Source organism: Notolepis coatsorum (genome assembly GCF_963971535.1).
Source record: "Notolepis coatsorum genome assembly, chromosome: 20".
Taxonomy (NCBI): domain Eukaryota; kingdom Metazoa; phylum Chordata; class Actinopteri; order Aulopiformes; family Paralepididae; genus Notolepis; species Notolepis coatsorum.
In genome coordinates, this window is record NC_140184.1 from 44,567,199 (window position 1) to 44,582,532 (window position 15,334).

General features: G+C 44.8%; 1 protein-coding gene across 2 annotated transcripts in view; it reads left to right on the forward strand.

The window, feature by feature from the left end:
• Positions 1 to 12,951: 12,951 nt before the first annotated feature.
• Positions 12,952 to 15,334, forward strand: part of pkma (pyruvate kinase M1/2a) — a 41,387-nt gene continuing 39,004 nt past the window's right edge. For both annotated transcript variants that reach the window (XM_084337371.1, XM_084337372.1), the window contains exon 1: positions 12,952 to 13,046. The gene's annotated coding sequence lies outside the window, so the exon portion shown is untranslated. The remainder of the gene's footprint in view (positions 13,047 to 15,334) is intronic.

Consider the following 15,334-nt stretch of genomic DNA (forward strand, 5'->3'; position numbering starts at 1 on the left):
ACACATTAATGATACATACAACAAAATGGAAACATAACAAAACAATCTTATAGGTAACAATGCTCTCTCTGCGGCCATACAATCACAAAGGCACTTTCACTATTACAAAGGCCTATAAACAAAAAGGGATATTATCAAAGTACAATGCCACAAAATAACACTAGGCCTCATGCCAGAGAGAGAGAAAGACTGAAGGGAGAAAACCATGTTTTAACAGGTGTGGGGTGATCCATGATTGGGGGGTGTGGATTGAGTGTTGGAGTCTGGAAAGCCAACCACCAATCACTGCTGTGTTGCAATAATGGAAGGATTGGCCTGGCAGGGACCAATGGGGAAGGGAACAATGGCTGGAGGGAGGAAACAAAATGGAGAACACACACACATGGAGACACACACTGGGGAATATATACATTGGGATGTAACACCCCCATACATAAGACAAAAAACATGCCTTCTTTAACAACGAGATAACATCCCCGAGATAACATGCACTCCAAAACAAAGAGCTATGAAAAAACTAGCAGCAACATAAAACGAGTCCACAGCAACATAGACCGAGTAGACAGAAAAAATAGATCAAGTCGACAGCAATATACAGTAGAACGAGTCGACAGCAACAGAGATTTCAACTACGAGACAGAGCATCTGCCAACACATTATCAGACCCCTTCTTATGCTTTATGCTGAGGTTATAATTTTGCACTATGAGCGCCCAACGCATGAGGCGCTGATTGTGGTTGTACATCCGCGACAGAAAAACCAATGGGTTGTGGTCGGTGTATACTACCACTGGTAATACGCTCGAACCGACATACACCTCAAAATGTTGCAACGCATACAACATTGCCAAAGTCTCCTTTTCAATAGTGGAATAGTTTAGTTGATGTTTGTTAAATTTCCGGGAGAAATAACAAACCGGGTGACTGACACCATCGTGATCTTCCTGTAATAACACCCCTCCAGCTCCCACCCCGCTGGCATCCACCTCCAGCTGGAACGGCAGGGAGAAATCTGGAGCAGAGAGAACAGGGGAACTGCATAAGAGAGCTTTAACACTATCAAATGCATTTTGACAATCAGCTGTCCAAATGAATGGTTTGGACGGGCTACACAGGCTAGTGAGAGAAGTGACGACAGAAGAAAAGTTCCGGCAAAAACCACGGTAATACCCAGCCATCCCAAGGAATCTACGCAATTCCCGCCTAGTAGTAGGCACTGGAAAAGTTGTGATTGCAGATATTTTTGCATCCACCGGACGCACTTGGCCTTGTCCTACCTGCTTACCAAGATAGGTAACCGTAGCCTTGCCGAACTCACACTTGGCAAGGTTAAGGGTCAGGGAGGCTCCAGCTAAGCGGTAAAAGACAGTTTGCAAGGTTGTCATGTGGTCACGCCAGTTGGTCGAATAGACAACCAGGTCATCGAGATAGGCATTACAATTTGGAACACCAGCCAGGACTAGGGTCACCAGTCGCTGGAAAGTGGCCGGGGCATTACGCATTCCAAAAGGCATTACAGTATATTGCAAAAAATTGTCAGGAGTAACAAACGCAGAGATTTCCGAGGCACGGGGGGTCAAAGGGACCTGCCAGTAACCCTTTAACAAATCTAGTTTGCTAACATAGGTGGCAGATCCAAGGTTGTCAATACAATCTTCCATGCGGGGCAGTGGGAAGGAATCAGGCACGGTGACAGCATTTACCTTTCGGAAATCAGTACAAAATCTAGGAGTTCCATCCGATTTGGGAGCTAACAAGCAAGGTGAACTCCAGGGACTGCAACTTGGCTTGGCTAAACCATGTTTTAACAAATAGTCAACCTCCTGTTGCATCATGGCCCTCTTGGTGATGTTAACACGGTATGCATGTTGCTTGATAGGCACAGCATTGTTAACTTTAATATCATGGGCCAATACAGAAGTACAGGAGGGAACATCACCAAACAGAGCCATGTAGGCCTGAATCAAATTTGTGATGTCCTCTCGCTGCTCCTCAGGTAAGTGTGCTAAGTGAGTGGGCAGGTTCAATAACATCTCAGTGTTGGACAATCTAGCACCCTGATGGGCTGCATTGCGCAACTCCAAGCCATCTACATCCTCACCACTAACGTCAGGAGAGTCCGGAACTATTGGAGTTGAGGCAACAGCAGAGACGGCCAGTCCGGCTGTCTGGTCTGAGGTCTTCACCTGCACACTATCTCTGGAAAAATATGGTTTAAGCATATTGATGTGGCAAACACGAGAGTGACGTTTACGGTCAGGGGTGCGAACCACATAGTCTGTATCACTTATCTTCTTGTCTATTGCATACGGTCCGGAAAAACGAGCGGAAAGAGCAGAACCAAGGATAGGTAACAGGACTAGAACCTTATCACCTGGCTGGAAAGATCGAGAAACAGCTTTCTCGTCATAGTGCCGTTTCATAGTTCTCTGGGAAGAAGAGAGCGCTTCTTTTGCGAGAGAGCACGCCTGATGCAGTCGCTCTCGAAACTGGCTAACAAAATCTAGCACATTAGTGGGTGTGCTGGCACCCTTTGACATGAACCGTTCTTTAAGAACTTTCAGAGGCCCTCTAACAGTGTGCCCAAAAACGAGCTCAGCAGGACTGAAACCAAGAGACTCCTGTATGGTCTCTCGCGCAGCAAATAGAACAAGGGGGACACCCTCATCCCAATCTTTCTCTGTGTCTAAGCAATATTTACGCAGCATGGACTTTAAGGTCTGATGCCAACGTTCTAGAGCCCCCTGAGTTTCAGGGTGGTAGGCACTGGACACTATATGTCGGATACCCAGGGACTGTAACACTTGCTCAAATAACCTAGACAGGAAGTTGGTGCCTTGGTCCGTTTGTACTACCTTAGGCAGTCCAAACGTGGAGAAGAACTTCGTCAAAGCCTTAATTATTACAGGCGCTGTAATTCTGCGAAGAGGGATAGCCTCAGGGAAACGGGTGGCGGTACACATTATTGTCAACAAAAACTGATTGCCGGCTTTGGTCCTTGGCAACGGACCAACACAGTCAACTATGACATGTTCAAATGGTTCACCGACCGCTGGTATAGGACAGAGGGGAGCAGGTGGAATTACCTGGTTTGGCTTTCCGGTGATCTGACAAGTACTACAGGTACGACAGTACTGTGCTACATCGGACTTCAAACCGGGCCAAAAGAAATGTTGAAGTATTCTGTTGTATGTTTTAGTGACTCCCAAGTGTCCAGACCAAGGGTGGTCATGGGCCAAGAACAGTACATGCTGACGATAAACTGCAGGGACAACAATCTGATAAACAGTGCTCCAGTCTGGTACCTGATCTGGTAGCCCTATCTCCGATTGTGCATGCTCTGCCAGTCTAGTACCATGGGACCTCCATGTACGCATCAAAACTCCTTCATCTACAAAATAAGAATGCAACTCTCTCCTCTGTTCTGTTTCAAGAGAAGAGAAACATTTTGCAAGAGAAGGGTCAGCCTTCTGGGCAGTAATTAGCATTTCACGAGTAACGGGTAACTTCAATGCGTCGGAACTAGTTACAGTTGTCTGTGGGGGTACCTTACTATGAGTCGGTGGTTTGTCAGCGGTATCAGAAGTTGGAGCCAGCAACTCCTCCCTGACAAAGGCTGAAGCAAAAACAGAGTCAGACAAATTAATTTCATCACCTCTCTTTTTCAATTGAGCCCGAGTGACAACACTTGCAGAAAAAACTTCAGGGAAGTTCTGTGACAAGTCATCAGGCAGAGAATCTGTGTCTGGGTGATCCAACACTTCCAGCACAGCGTTCACCTGTCCTCCAGCTAAATCATTTCCCATGATAAAGGAAATGCCTTTAACTGGCAAGGAAGGTCTCACCCCTATTTTAAAGAAACCAGTGACCAAATCAGATTGTACATGAATACAGTGTAACGGGGCTGGCACGAAACCCATCTCAATACCTTGAACCAGGACACTAGAACCACAGGAAGATTTCTCAGACAGAGGTAGTACATCAGAGAGGATAAAGGATTGTGAGGCTCCAGTATCTCGTAAGATCTGAACTGTACACTGATCTTTTGGATCCCCTGTCAAGGAAACTAAACCCTTGGAAGTAAATGGCCTGAAACAAGGATCGAGAACATCCTGATCATTGTGCATCTGTTGATCGGAATCAGGTGCCATTTTAATCAGACCAACCCCTTTGGGTTGCCTAAAGTTCTGAGAGGACGGTTGCTGCTTACGTTTCAATGTTAAACAGTCAGAAATAACATGACCAGATTTATGACAGTAGTAACATGTCCGCTCCTCTTTTGAGCGTGGAGGTGACATTCTTGGTCGGGGGTGTGTGAATTCTGAATGGTTGGGGACAGAAGGTCTCTGAGAGAAATCATGGGGGAGAAACGAGTCACGCCTATCTACAAACACAGTTTTATGGGTTAGCGCAAACTCATCAGCTAATACAGCAGCTTGCTGCAGAGTGGACACTTTCTGCTCACTCAGGTAAATTACAATACGCTCTGGCAAACGATTCTTAAACTCTTCTAATAGAATGAGTTCTCTGAGAGAGTTAAGATCTGAGGCCTTGCTTGCTGCACACCATTTATCAAAGAGAGTTCCCTTCTCTCTAGCAAACTCTACAAAGGTCTGGTTGACAGCTCTCTTGTGACTGCGAAACCTCTGCCTATAAGCTTCGGGCACAAGCTCATATGCACGAAGGATGGCAGCCTTCACAGTATCATACAATAGACTATCTTCTAGGGAAAGTGTTGAACAAACCTCTTGGGCTTTACCAGTCAATTTGCATTGAAGCAACAAAGGCCAGACCTCTCTTGGCCAGCGCAATGAAGCAGCAATACGCTCAAACACATTAAAATAAGTATCAACTTCTGTCTCTCGGAACGGAGGCACCAAAGCAATGTGTTTACTTATATCAAAAGTGTGTGATGAATAAGCTGTGGAGGAGGACATACCCGGGCCTTGTGGAGGAGTCGGTGTAGCAGAGTTGGATCCACTCCTTAGGACTTCCAGCTCCAACCTCCGCAGTCTGAGCTCTTTTTCCACTTCATGCTCAAGCTCCAACCTACGAATGTTAACAGCCCTTTCATTTTCTGCCTCAAGCTCCATTCTACGAAGCCGATACTCCGCCTCACGTGCTTGTGCCTTCTCCTGAGCCTCCATCTGGAGACGTGCTATTCTAACCTTGACCTGGGCCCCTTCTCGAGACCCAGTTGACACAGGAGAGGTCAAGTGAAAATGTGGCAATGTGACGTTCACACCTGCCTTTTCAGCACCATGGGCTTGCTCCTCAGAAGGCGGGGCTTCTGTAGGTTCACCAGGAGGACTTGCATGTTCATCAGAGACCGCAGGTAAAACAAGCGTCCCCTGCTCCAACAGCTTATCTACCACAAGACACCTGATATCCTGCTTAAGATGCTTTTGTTGAACCGAGAGTTGAAAATGTGTGGCAATCTCCACTAAGTCTGCTTTGCGGCAGCTATCTAGCGCTTCCCAAGTAGGATTGCTCAAGAATTTCCCCAGATCAAAAGTACTAACTGCCATTATTTGTTTCTTACTCAAATGCCATTTTTACACAAATTAATTAATAACTATACAAGTGTAAACAAACACAGTTCACCAAATCCATCAACCAACAATTGAACACGGGTTACAAAATCCCGGACGAGCCCCCATTTATGTTACGACCCCTGTGAGTCTAAGGGTAAAGGGCTGTAACATAACAGTTGGTTGATAGAAATGATGGACCAGGTTTGTAAACAACAATGATATTTATTGGTAAATGCAAAGGAAGCACATGTAGCTCAGGGGTGAGCCCAGGCCAAAACAACAAACAAACACCACTATACTCCAAATAAACACAATCTAATCTATGGTAAAAGAGATTACATTACCTAAACTACTCTCACCTAACCAAAACAGGAGAAAACAATGTCCAAAGGAAATGGCAGCTCACCCCATCTGTGCTTCCTGAGAAAGAGAGAAAAACACATTAATGATACATACAACAAAATGGAAACATAACAAAACAATCTTATAGGTAACAATGCTCTCTCTGCGGCCATACAATCACAAAGGCACTTTCACTATTACAAAGGCCTATAAACAAAAAGGGATATTATCAAAGTACAATGCCACAAAATAACACTAGGCCTCATGCCAGAGAGAGAGAAAGACTGAAGGGAGAAAACCATGTTTTAACAGGTGTGGGGTGATCCATGATTGGGGGGTGTGGATTGAGTGTTGGAGTCTGGAAAGCCAACCACCAATCACTGCTGTGTTGCAATAATGGAAGGATTGGCCTGGCAGGGACCAATGGGGAAGGGAACAATGGCTGGAGGGAGGAAACAAAATGGAGAACACACACACATGGAGACACACACTGGGGAATATATACATTGGGATGTAACATCCACAAACAGCACGTCTCCTCCTACCGTGATGCACTTCAAGCTGCCAAATCTGCCCACTACTCCACCATCATCAACAGCAGCAACCACAACCCCCGGACCCTCTTCTCCACTGTCAAGAAACTCCTACAACCCCCGGACAATAATTCACTCTCCTCCCCTGACCTCTGCAACTCGTTTCTCCTCTACTTCAACAACAAAATATCTCAAATCAACAGCTCACTGACTGCCCGCATCGCCAACTCCCCCACCCTCGCCCCCCCCCCCCCCCCCCCCCCCCACTATCATTTTTCCCCCACCTGACTCCATCCCTCCCACCCCTTTTATTGCCTTCGCCCCAGTTGACTCCTCCTTCATCATGGACCTCATGACCAGGGTTCGAGTTATCACGTGAGAGCTATGGGGGCCCCTGAATCTTTTTTTTTACTCTTTTTTTTCCTGACATTTTGGCCGTTTTCGAAGTCATATTTAGAGGAATATCTCATTAGGATTACTTCTAATACTAATGAAAACTAATTAAACTGGCCCCCGTAAATGTCCAAACCCCCCCTCCCACCCCCTCCTAATGTACAGTTTCCTCCCCCTCGTATATGTAACGGTTGTGACGTCACCTCAAACTTCGATGCCCCGAGTGGGAGTCGAACCCCGGTCTCCCACACCGCAGGCAGCAACACAGACCGCTATACCAAGAGGTGAACACTACTTCGCAACGTGTCTATCTGTCTTTGAGGATGTGAGAGTGAGTTTAACCCATAGCACCGCTACTCACCCCAGCCCTTCTTGACTGTGCTTCACAATACCATCCGTTACACTCATCCTCTCAAACTCACTCCACTCCACCCAAGGCACTTCGATGCTCCGAGTGGGAGTCGAACCCCGGTCTCCCACGCCGAAGGCAACAACACAGACCGCTATACCAAGAGGTGAATCCACTTCTAACGAATGGGTCTATGCGTCTTTTGAGGATGTGAGAGTGAGTTTAACCCATAGCACCGCTACTCACCCCAGCCCTTCTTGACTGCGCTTCACGATACCATCCGTTACACTCACCCTCTCACTCCACTCCACCCAAGGCATCCGGGTCAATCGGCACCATTGTAACGGTTGTGACCATAGATATATATAGTGTTCTATAGATATCTATGGTTGTGACAACGTCACCTCAAACTTCGATGCCGCGAGTGGGAGTCGAACCCCGGTCTCCCACACCGCAGGCAGCAACACAGACCGCTATACCAAGAGGTGAATCCACTACTACTACATCTGTCTTTGAGGATGTGAGAGTGAGTTTAACCCATAGCACCGCTACTCACCCCAGCCCTTCTTGACTGCGCTTCACGATACCATCCGTTACATATATATATATATTTTCTGTTAGGATCTCTGTTTAACAGTACTGTATATTTGTATATATTGTATGTCACAAATGTAACAGTACTGTATATCTGTATGTCATTAATGGCATGATATATATCTGTATATCTGTATGTTGTGTATGTCATAAATGTCATTATGAATTGAAAATGGGGGACCCTGATGTAAACAAGACGAAAGTCTTTCTCTGGTCTGCATCCCCTTAACAATTGTGTGTATAATTGAGCCGTACGGTATTGTGCCCATTCTGCAATATGTTACAGTTTTCAATCAATCAATCAATCACATCACACAACAGTCTAATCATTAGACTATTGTGTGATGTCATTATTCAGTCTCATTCTTAACCAACAATATTTGTTAATTTTATTACTCACCTCTGATATATAATGCAATATGTACTTATTTGCATTTAGCATCTGATCAAATAATACAACAATTTAATTAGAAAAATTAGACCAAATTTATAAACTTGAATGAACATGTATTTGTTTATTATAAATCAAAAACTAACAAAAAAATCGAATGGAAAATAAATAGTTGTATGGCACTTAACAGCATCATTTACCTCCATTTACCTCCTTGGCAAATAACCAGCTGTATTTAGTTTTAGGTCCCCAGCATTGTGGTGGTTGAGCAGCACAGGAGCAGGGCTAACACTACTAGCACTGTCAACCAGTAGCGCTGCTAGCTGCTGCACTAACAGCATTAGTCAAAGTCTTTGGCCTTTTTATAAAGACGAAGCTGTCCAGCCTTGTGGCGGGTTAAGCATTTTTTTTTGACTGCACTGTTTACTTTTTACTTGAGTCACAGTTGCAGGACGTGAGGACCATGGGCACTGGGCAGCCTACTGTTTAACCGTAAACTTGCTGCTGCTTCTTCACCAAATGGGTTGGAGACAGTAGCGTTAGACACGCTCATGGGCGACACATAGCGACTTGGAGGTGAAACGCAGCCTATTCCACAACATTAATTACTCGGTTATTTTAAAAACTGAAAAGACAAATATTATCTATTAACAATTTATTTAGGTAACATAAATACCGTACTTTTCGGACTATAAGCCGCGGCTTTTCCCCCCATTTTTCGACCCTGCGGCTTATATAACGGTGCGGCTTATATGTGACTCGACGTGACCAAACCCGAAAATGTAAAAATCTAAATATTGCTTTTTTGACTGCATTGAAATGTTATTTATCTGTTCCCTTATTTGCTAAACTTAATACAACTTGTAAATGACCCCCACAGGTATTGTTGACTATGGGGGCTCAGACTCTATCTATGGGGGCTGAGCCCCCATTGGCCCCCACATAATTCGAACACTGCTCATGACCACCTCCAAGACTACTACCTGCTCCCTTGACCCCCTCCCCACTACTCTCACCAAAGCCTGCCTCCCTGCTCTCATCCCCCACCTCACCGCCCTTTTCAACCAGTCACTATCCCTAGGCCACGTCCCCTCCCCCTATAAACTCGCCGCTGTCACCCCTGTCCTCAAAAAACCCACTCTCGACCCATCCAACATATCCAATCTCCCTTTTTTCTCCAAAACACTCGAACGCATTGCTGCCTCCCAACTCCACTCCCATCTCCAGTCCAACACCCTCTACGAACCCCTTCAGTCTGGCTTCTGTCCTGCTCACAGCACCGAAACTGCACTGGTTAAAGTCACCAACGACCTCCTCATCTCCACTGATTCCGGTGCCCTCAACATCCTGATCCTACTCGATCTCAGTGCAGCCTTTGACACAGTGTGTCACTCCATCCTCCTCCAAAGGCTGCACCAACTGGGTGTTGAGGGCACAGCACTTGACTGGTTCTCCTCCTACCTCACAGACAGACACCAATTCATCTCCCTCTCCGGCCACACCTCTTCCCCCTCCCCAGTCACACAGGGGGTCCCCCAAGGCTCAGTCCTTGGCCCCCTGCTCTTCATATGCTACATTCTCCCCCTTGGTCACATCATCCGTAAATACCACCTCAACTTCCACTGCTACGCTGATGACACCCAAATCTATATCAGTACACAATCCCCCCACAGCCCACCCCTCAGTCACATCGAATCCTGCATTACCGAACTCCAAACCTGGATGACTTACAACTTTCTCAAATTGTGAACAGTGACAAGACGGAACTTCTTATTATTGGCACCAAAACCACCCTCACCAGATCCGGACCCATCACACTCACCATCAATGACTCCACCATCACCCCCTCCCCCCTAGTCCGAAACCTTGGTGTCCTCCTCGACCCCACCCTCTCATTTGACCCCCACGTCCGCTCCATTGTAAAAATATCATACTTTCACCTCTGCAACATTGCTAAAATCCATCACTGCCTCTCCCCCCCTGCTGCTGAATCCCTCATACACGCCTTCATCTCCTCCCGCCTGGACTATTGCAACTCCCTCCTCACTGGCATCACCTCCCGCTCCCTCCATAAACTGCAAATGGTCCAAAACTCAGCCGCCCGCCTCCTCACTAACACCCGGTCCCGTCAACACATCACTCCTGTCCTCCACTCTCTCCACTGGCTCCCTATCAAACACTGCATAAACTTTAAAACACTACTCCTCACCTTCAAAGCCCTCCACAGCCCCCCTACCTGACCGTTCTCCTTCTTCCCTACCGCCCCACCCGTTCCTACTCCACTGCCTCCCTCACTGTCCCGACATCCAAACTCAAAAACTTTGGTGATCGGGCCTTCTCTCGCACTGCACCCCGACTCTGGAACTCCCTCCCTCAGTCGATCAGAGACTCCCCTACACTCTCACCTTCAAAGTTCGCCTCAAAACCCACCTGTTCTCCCTTGCCTTCAACCCCCCCCCCACCCATAACCCCCCCCCCCCCCCCCCCTCCAACCTGATTGATGTCTGTCTCCTGCCGCTCTGTCTTTTTGTGCTATCTCCCTGTTCCTCCCATGGTCTCATGTTCCTTTTGTTTTTGTTTCTTTGTTGTTTCTTTGTTTCTTTGTTTTTACTTTGCTCCCGACTACTGTCAGCAACTTCGGGTCATTGAGAAGCGCTATATAAATTAAATTAATTATTATTATTATAATTACTTGAGCATTCCAGTATATTTTTATATTATATATTAAATTACTAATTATAATTTTAAGCATGTAATCAGTAATATGTAGCCTAGCTAAGGAATTACAGTTTGAAAGTAACCTTTCTAACCCTTGTCCCATATAGTTTTCACAGAATGTGTTTACTAAATCTAGTTTCGTTTTGTGTAGTTTTAGTTTTAATTTAGTTTTAGTTAACATTTTTGTTTTCAACAATCCTGCTGCTTGAGGAGATTGTTGGTACTGGTGGTATCTACGTTGTGTCTTTGGATGGGCAATATTGTTGGGCAACGTTGGACAAATGGATGTCTCAATGTGTCTGTAGTGTACTATTGCATTGCAACTTCTTGTTGCCCAGATTAATTCTAGTGTATATGGTCACCAGTGATGTAATCGGACACACTGAATCCTCGTGTTGTTAAAGGAAAACTCCAACATTTTGGGAAATTAGCTTATTTGGCATCTACCCTGGAGTTAGACAAGAAGATACATACCCTTTTTCTTCTCTGTGCATGCAGTAGGAGTAGGAAGACACGCACCGTTAGCCTAGCTTAGCGTCAGTCACTGGAAGTAGGTTCCTCCATTAGCCTAGTTCCAAACGTCTTCCTACTCCTACTGCATGCACAGAGAAGAAAAAGGTATGCATCTTCTTGTCTAACTCCAGGGTTCCCAAAATGTTGGAGCGTTAAGATACATACCTTTTTCTTCTCTGTGCATGCAGTAGGAGTAGGAAGACGTGCACCGTTAGCCTAGCTTAGCGTCAATCACTGGAAGTAGGTTCCTCCATTAGCCTAGTTCCCATCGTCTTCCTACTCCTACTGCATGCACAGAGAAGAAAAGGGTATGCATCTTCTTGTCTAACTCCAGGGTAGATGGCAAATAAGCTAATTTCCCAAAATGTTGGACTTTTCCTTTAATTACAGCACCATGAAATTATGTAGATGAAGAAATAGCAATACCTTGTCTGTAATTAACACAACACAAGGATTCAGTGTCCCCGATGACATCACTGGTGACCATATGTAAACTAATTTACTCTCAATAACTGTCAAATAAAATGAAAGTGTGTGAAATGGTTTAGTTTTTGGATGCGTGTGAGATTATGTGGAAAATAAATCAGCATTATTTTTTGGTTTTTGGTGAAGTGCTCTTTTGATTTCCTGTTGGCAAGCCCTATTTATCTTGTTGCCCAGTGTACGTTTTATTTTTTCTTAAATGTAGTGTTTATTTGTATGTAATTCCACAAACATTGTGTTTTTTGGTTGGTTTGTTTTTCATTTCAGGAATCCTAACAATAATAGTTACCCTCTGTCGTCCACTCCTCTTGCCCTATAGTTTTGATAGCAACCACGTCTTTCCACTTTGAACACCAGAGGGAGCTGTTGACTGTAATATCTCACGCCGATGACTGTGCTGTAGTCAGATTGATTTAACTTTGTAGCTGTCGTTTTCGAAATTTTAGTGATGTTTCATACAAGATACGAATGCAAAAATACATATTTTTTGTATTATTATTAATGTATTTAAATTATTTTAACAGTACAATACAGATTTAAAAAAAATAATAAAAAATGTAAACACTTGATTCGACGAACGTGTAGGACAGCATCAGAACCATGTCACATCCATGCTAACTGCAGCACCATGCATTGAGTTAGATTGAATACTTAGTTAGCATCCTTCAAAGTCAATAGACCTTAACGTCCGCAATAAATATGTCCATCGGTCCACTCATTTATGAATATCAAAAATACAAAACACGTCTCACTAAACCGTCATTAATGTTAACAAACACCATGATAGAGGCCTACTCCCATGACTCAAGAAATGATTCCTGTTGCATCCACACAGTCACGTGATGTCGGCCCCATACCTCTCACAGATGCGATTGGTCAAAAGCACCGCCGCACTATATCCGTTTAGCTTTCCGCTTCTGGCTAAATCCTTAGTATTTCCCCCAATTTTCATCACGTAATAAATCATTCCAAAATCCTCCGTCGAATTATTCAGGTTCAAACTAAATGCAGTTAAAAACTGAATCTCAATAACCCACTTCTCTCCCGGTCTATATTCTCTCGGATGTATACTTTCCGGTATCTTGAGAAAAGTAGTCCCGGTTGATTTAAGGAGATCACCTTGAGCTGCTGAGCGGAGCGGCATCATTCACATCACATCAGTCCCAGCGGCTGGTCATCATCGTGCTGCTAACTAAGGTGAGTTCTCATGACAAGAGCTGGAGCTAGTTAGCCTAACTGGTTACATAATAAACCTATGCACTATAGTCTGCCGTTGTATTTTAATACTATAGCATGCCCCTCTCATGGCTATCAGTTGATGTATTTAACATTCACAGGCACTTTGCTGGTGACATCTCGCTGCTTCCTAGTATCCAGGAAAGAAGATGTCTGTAGCGTTTGAGGGCAGCAGCACCGTTGAACTTTACTAGTAGCTACAAACAACCCTCAACATTTTGGTTATGGCTAACTTAAAATGAGTTAAAAACATATAATTATATTGAAGAGACTCCAGCTGTTTGTAAATCTTTACCACGCGTGACGTGTTTCAATTGCTGCTTATGGGGAAGAAGACATAATAACTGATGACTCATATAGCAGATAGATGGACTTGAGCTAGCCCCTTACGTGACTGCGATGTGCAAGCCTGCGGTCACTAAAGCCCCAGGCTTGCACATTGCAGTCACGTAAGGGGCTAGACTTGAGCCAGTTGCCGAGGCACGTTTTAAATGAGTATTAGCTAAACGTCTTTTCTGTTCAGATATAATGAGTTTTTAGGTTTTAAACACGACAGATGTCATGAGTTTTTAGGTTTTAGTGGGTGTGGTCGGTCGCACAGCTCGGCATTCCATTGGCCAACGTCTCCTCGTGACGTCGACTGCAGTTGAGGAAAGTATGACGCAGGGATGCGAACGTGACCTCTGGCGCATCGGCTCTAATTCCAATGACCACGAGTTTAATTAACCATTTACCCAATTTGTATTTTCTAAATACCTTGATCACCACAGTTGTCTTCTTCGTAGTGTAATGACTGCTTTTTTTTAACATGGCTTGACATTATGACTGAAGTTAGACGAATCACGTGTTTACGACAGGGCTTTCATGCTATGATGATGATGTGTCGCCACTGTAAAGGTTGTGGTGGATTGAAGATCAAATCTATATAATGAATGGCTGCTGTAGTTATGGCTGCCAGGCCCTGTCTTTCTGTTTCAGCTCTCTTGTCCTTGTGATGACACGCTGTGTGATAACTGAGCTCCCCAGATTAACTTGTTGCTGCCTCCCACTTAGACCATGTCTGACTCTAAAGATGCATATGCATATCATTCACTGGATGTGCTCGTTGCTGCACTATATAATACCAACTTAATGGATTTCTAGAATACCCCTACTGGATAAATACATTTGTTGTCATTAGTATCAAATAATATCATAAAGCTTAAAGTTAGATTTGTATTAAGGTTGTGGCAGTGGATCAAATGGCTTTCCTACTGGCTCCACATTTAGATTCTGTATTCTTATCACGTCTAGAAGGCTATGGAGATGCTGCTCAGATGGTCTTATGTAACAGCCTTTCTTGGCAGAAAGCCCCAGCTTTGTAAAATGGAAGCCTTCTCTCAGAGGAGCGGCCAGGTCATTGTGTCTGTGGAATGACCAGTACCTATTTAGTCTGTGCTCTAATGGTGCTTGTGGTATTTATGTTCTTCAGTGGCGTAGTCCCGGGGTTCTTCAACCTTTTCTTAGACTGAGCCAATTTCTTTAGAAACGTACTCTAGGTTGTCGGAGGTGGCAGTGGTGTCTTTGAGCAATACACAAACCCGGCCTAACTGCTCCCGATGAGCAGGTTCTCACCTTGCATGGTGCCCTCCACCATCGGTGTGGGTGAATGTGAGGCATAAGTTGTAAAGCACTATATAAAATGCAGTCCATTGTCATATGGGGAACCACCAGAGACATGCCTGTGACTAGGCCTGCCGCGATAAGCAATAAATCGATTAATTGCCGCGATAATTAAAATGAATGCAATGATTTTGACGGGCGCGATTAATTGCTATTTGCGCGTTTGTTTTAATGAGGCGGAACCAGTGCCCCTTGTCAGTCACTCTCCGTGTGGGTTGGCCGCTGGCGTTACTACAGAGCACAGCACGGGAGCTCCGTGGGGCAGTAGCAACGCCACATATTTAGCTTACCTACATTTCTCAATAGTGTTGCTCCTTTTAACCAAGTAGCGTTATTTGTAGTGTAACGTTAGAATAACACAGAATAACGTTAATACATAATTACATGCATCATTGTTTACAATGAACGGGTGGGGCTAGTCAAAGCACTGGAGACGGGGACAAGTTAAACATGAATTAATTTATTATAACGGGTCGTTTTCGAGTCGTGCTGCAGTGCCTACGCACCACAGCTATTCTATTATATACGGCTTTGACGCGTCCTCCTCATCGTTGATTGCCTGTAGTAGCTGCATCTAACGTTAGTAG